Source organism: Triticum dicoccoides, chromosome 4A (genome assembly GCF_002162155.2).
Source record: "Triticum dicoccoides isolate Atlit2015 ecotype Zavitan chromosome 4A, WEW_v2.0, whole genome shotgun sequence".
NCBI lineage: Eukaryota > Viridiplantae > Streptophyta > Magnoliopsida > Poales > Poaceae > Triticum > Triticum dicoccoides.
The window spans coordinates 439,711,397-439,716,838 of NC_041386.1; positions in this window are offsets into that span (position 1 = coordinate 439,711,397).

A 5,442-nucleotide genomic window follows, 5' to 3' on the forward strand; every position below is an offset into this window, starting at 1 on the left:
TGGACTGCGGCTAAGCCCCCGAGTGGGAGGGTTGCTCTCCACTCGGTAGGATTTTTTCAAACTAAGGCGAGTACTGGACTGCAGCTAAGCCCCCAAGTGGGAGGATTGCTCACCACTCGGTAGGATTTTGCAAACTTAAGCGAGTACTGAACTGCAGCTAAGCCTCCAAGTGGGAGACTGCTCACCACTCGGTAGGATTTTTTCAAACTTAGGCGAGTACTGGACTACGGCTAAGACCCCGAGTGGGAGACTGGCTCACCACTCGGTAGGATTTTGAAAACTTAGGCGAAACGGGTTCGCAGCTAAGCCCCGAGTGGGAGGCTGGCTCACCACTTGGTAGGATTTTCTTTCGAACTTAGGCGAAACGGATTCGCGGCTTAGTCACCCACTGGGGGTTTTCAGACATAAACAAAAGCAACAACAATCGTGCCAGAGGACTGTAAAGCTCTTGTCTTTGGTAAACAAATTATAATGGTATTTCTTATTACATTTTATTCTAATGAATACTTAAGTATAAAAGGGGCGGAGCAGCTCCGCGTTCCAAGCCCGTGGCTCGTCCTTCTTGTGCTCGACACTGTAAAGGTGGTATGCTCCATTATGGAGCACTCTGGTGACAATGAAGGGGCCTTCCCAAGCTGGGGCGAGCTTGTGTGGTTTCTGCTAATCCACTCGAAGAACCAAGTCTCCCTCTTGAAAAGCTTGACCCTTCACGTGTCTAGCATGGAATCGACGTAGGTCTTGTTGATAAATGGTCGACCGGATCAAGGCCATCTCTCTTTCCTCCTCTAGGAGGTTGACTGCGTCTTGCCGAGCTTGTTCTGCTTCATCTTTAGAGAAGAGCTCAACTCATGGAGCATTATGAAGCAAGTCACTTGGTAGAACAGCTTCAGTTGCATAGACCAAGAAGAATGGAGTTCGACCAGTCGACTGATTAGGAGTTGTCCTCAATCCCCATAGAACTGAAGGAATTTCATCAACCCAGGCACCCACTGCGTGCTTGAGATCTCGCGTTAGTCGGGGTTTCAGTTCTCTGAGAATCAGGCCATTTGCTCTTTCTACTTGTCCATTCGACTGGGGATGGGCGACCGAGGCATAGTCGACTCATGTGCCTTGTGAGGCGCAGAAGGTTCTGAACTCATCAGAATTGAAGTTTGATCCATTGTCGGTGATGATGCTGTGCGGAACCCCATATCTGAAAATCAACTCTCTGATGAAGCTGACAGCAGTACTAGCTTCAAGATTCTTAATAGGCTTGGCTTTGATCCATTTGGTAAACTCGTCGACTGCTACAAGCACATGAGTGAAGCCGCTCCTACCAGTCCTCAGTGGACCAACCATGTCCAATCCCCAAACAGCAAAGGGCCGGACGAGTGGGATGGTCTTCAGGGCTGATGCAGGTTTGTGCGACATATTGGAGTAGAACTGGCAGCCTTCACATCTGTCGACTATATCTTTCGCCATTTCATTTGCTCGTGGCCAATAAAATCCAGCTCGGTATGCTTTAGCCACAATGGTCCGAGAGGACGCATGGTGACCACAGGTCCCCGAATGGATGTTGTGGAGGATCACTCGGCCTTCTTCTGGTGTTATGCATTTCTGGCTAACCCTAGTTGCACTTTCTCTGAAAAGTTGTCCTCTTATTACAGTAAAGGCCTTGGATCAGCGGACGATCTGTCGAGCCTCTTCTTCGTCTTCTGGGAGCACTTTCCTAAGGATATATGCAATGTATGGTACTGTCCAGTCGGGGGTGATGACCAACACCTCCATGATCAAGTCGACCACGGCTGGGACCTCGACTTCAGTCGAAACTGTGGCACTCTTAGGCTGCGGGGGTTCTTCATTGAAGGGATCTTCTTGAACTGAAGGTGCATGAATATGCTCCAGGAACACATTATTGGGAATGGCTTCTCTCTTGGAGCCTATCTTTGCTAAATCATCTACTGCTTGATTTTTCAGTCGGGGGATATGATGGAGCTCTAACCCTTCAAACTTCTTTTCCAACTTTCTCACTGCGTTGCAGTAACCACTCATGGCTGGGCTTCTGACGTCCCACTCCTTCATCACTTGATTGACTACCAAATCTGAGTCGCCATAGACCATGAGGCGGCGGACGCTGAGTGAAATGGCCATACGCAACCCATACAAGAGTGCTTCATATTCTGCTTCGTTATTGGAAGAATCAAAGTGAATCTGGAGGACATATCTAAGATTGTCTCCTTGGGGGGATACCAGTACTACCCCAGCACCGGAACCATTCAGCATGTTGGAACCATCAAAGAACATGGTCCAATGCTTCGAGTGTACTTGAGTCGGCAGTTGTTGTTCTATCCACTCGGCGAGGAAATCTGCAATTGCTTGGGACTTGATAGCTTTCTTTGCCTCGAATTTGATATCTAAGGGAAGGAGTTCAATCGCCCACTTTGCCACTCAACCAGTTGCATCTCTATTGTTCGGATTCTCTGATAACGGAGCATCGCTGATGACTGTAATGGAGTGATTAGAGAAGTAATGTGCAACCTTCTTCGTGGTCATATAGATCCCATAAACAAGTTTCTGATAATGTGGATATCTTTGCTTCGATGGAGTCAAAACTTCAGAAACATAGTATACTGGGCACTGAATTTTGTAAGCTTTTCCTTCTTCTTCCCGCTCGACCGTACGTACTGTACTGACGACTTGTCCAGTGGCTGCAATGTAAAGCAGTAAAGGCTCTTTGCTGATTGGGGCAGCAAGCACCGGCTGGGTGGAAAGTAGGGCTTTAAGCTCTGCAAATGCTGCATCAGCTTCAGGAGTCCACTCGAACTTATCTGACTTCTTCATCAGTCGGTAAAGAGGCAGTGCCTTTTCACCGAGGCGAGAAATGAATCGACTTAGGGCGGCCAAACAACCAGTGAGCTTCTGGACATCATGCACATGCACAGGGCGTTTCATCCAGAGTATGGCACCCACTTTCTCTGGGTTAGCATCGATCCCTCGTTCGGAAACGAGAAAACCGAGTAATTTTCTGCCTGGAACTCCAAACATGCACTTTGATGGATTAAGCTTGATATCATACCTTCTGAGGTTGGCAAAGGTTTCAGCAAGGTCAGCCAGTAGGTCGGAACCTTTACGTGACTTGACCACAATGTCATCCATGTGTGCTTCCACATTCCGACCGATCTGAGTGAGCAGGCACTTCTGAATCATCCACATGAATGTGGCTCCAGCGTTCTTCAAACCGAATGGCATAGTGACATAACAGAAGTATCCAAATGGAGTGATGAAAGTTTTTTTTATCTCATCGGGTCCGTACAGATGGATCTGATGGTACCTGGAATAAGCGTCCAAGAAGGACAAATGCTCGCGCCCCGCAGTCGAGTCGACTATTTGGTCGATGCGAGGGAGAGGAAAGTGATCTTTTAGGCAGGCCCGATTGATATGTTTGAAGTCGATGCACATGCAAGTGAATCGTCCTTCTTTGGGACCATGACAACATTAGCTAACCACTCGGAGTGGTAAATCTCTCGGATAAACTCAGCTGCCAGAAGCCGAGCCACCTCTTCACTGATTGCCTTGCTCTTCTGTACGGCGGACCGTCGAAGATGTTCTTTGACTGGTTTCACTTTTGGGTCGACTCACAAACGATGCTCAGCCAGTCCCCTGGGAACATCTGGCATGTCAGATGGTTTCCATGCAAAGATGTCCCAGTTCTCACGGAGGAACCGGATGAGCGCTTCTTCCTATTTGGAGTTGAGTGTTGTTGAAATGTGGGTCGGAGCAGCATTGGGATCAGTCGGGTGAACATGAATCGATTTCGTCTCACCGGACGACTGAAATGCTGAATCCGTGGCAGGCTTCTTAGCTCGCAGGCAATCACTCAGATCTGCATTTTTCTGATATTCCTGCAATTCCACTACTGCCATCTGCGCATCGGCGATCTTCGAGCCATTCTGGAAGCATTCTTCTGCCTTCTTTCTATTGCCAGTGATAGTGATCACGCCCTTAGGATCAGGCATCTTCAGTTTGAGGTACACATAGCATGGTCGAGCCATAAAACGTGCATAAGCTGGCCTACCCAAAATAGCGTGATAAGCACTTTGGAAATCCACAACTTCAAATGTCAACTTTTCTTTGTGGTAATTCTTGGAATCACCGAAAACCACGTCGAGAGCAATCTGTCCGAGTGATGCAGCCTTCTTGCCCGGAATGACTCCATGGAAACTCATATTGCTTTTACTGAGTCTGGATATTGGAATGCCCATTCCCTTCAACGTCTTCGCATACAGTATATTCAGGCCACTGCCACCATCCATCAGAACCTTAGTCAATCGGGTGCCTTCGACCATTGGGTCGACCACCAACGCTTGCCTCCCAGGGGTGGCTATGTGCGCTGGGTGATCGGACTGGTCGAATGGTATGGCAGTCTGAGACCACTTCAAATAATTGGGTGTCACCGGGGCGACCATGTTTACTTCTCTATTGATGACTTTCTATCGACTCTTACTCTAAACATCAGCGAAAATCATCAGAGTGGAATTGACGTGGGGGTAACCATCATCGTCCTCCTCCTCATCCTCAACTTTGTCTGCTTCCTTCTCCTTTTCCTTGGGCTTTTTCTCCCGGAATTGCTGGATTAGGAGTCGACATTGTCGAGTGGTATGCTTTGGGTAAATGAAATTACCCTCCTCATCTTTCTTGGTGTGAATGTGGCATGGTAAAACCAGCACATCATTTCCATCTTCATCTTTTACCTTCTTGGGGTTCCACGGTCCATTAGGTTTCCCCTTGAACTTCCCCTGAGTCACGGCTAAGGCTTCACCAGGAGCGACTGGCTCAGCTTTACGCTTCTGCTTTCGACTGGAGTTTCCTCCTCCGGTTTCGTGGGTGACTGCTTTGTGCTTACCACTCCGGAGTCGGTCTTCTTCTTCACCATTGGTGTACTTGGTGGCAATCTCCATCATCCGAGTCAGAGTCATATCTCCTGTCCGACCGAATTTCAGATTCAACTCCCGATACTTAACGCCTTCTTTGAAGGCACAAATTGCTTGGTGATCTGACACATTCTCCATTGTGTGGTGCAACGTGATCCATCTCTGGATATAATCCCTCAAAGTTTCATTCGGTTTCTGAACGCAACACTGTAATTTTGTCAACCCTGCTGGCCGCTTGCAAGTACTTTCAAATGTTCTGACAAATACTCGAGCAAGATCTTCCCAAGTATAAATACTACCTGGAGCTAACTGATTCAGCCACGGCCTGGCCGAGCCCTCTAGCATCAAAGGAAGATGCTTCATGGCCACTTCATCGTTGCCGCCACCGATCTGTACAGCCACTCGGTAATCCTCAAGCCAAGTGTCTGGCTTGGACTCACCAGTGAACTTACTGACTCCAGTCACCAATCTGAAGTTGGGAGGAATCACCGAAGACCTGATGGCTCTGCTGAAGAACTCTGGCCCTGAGACA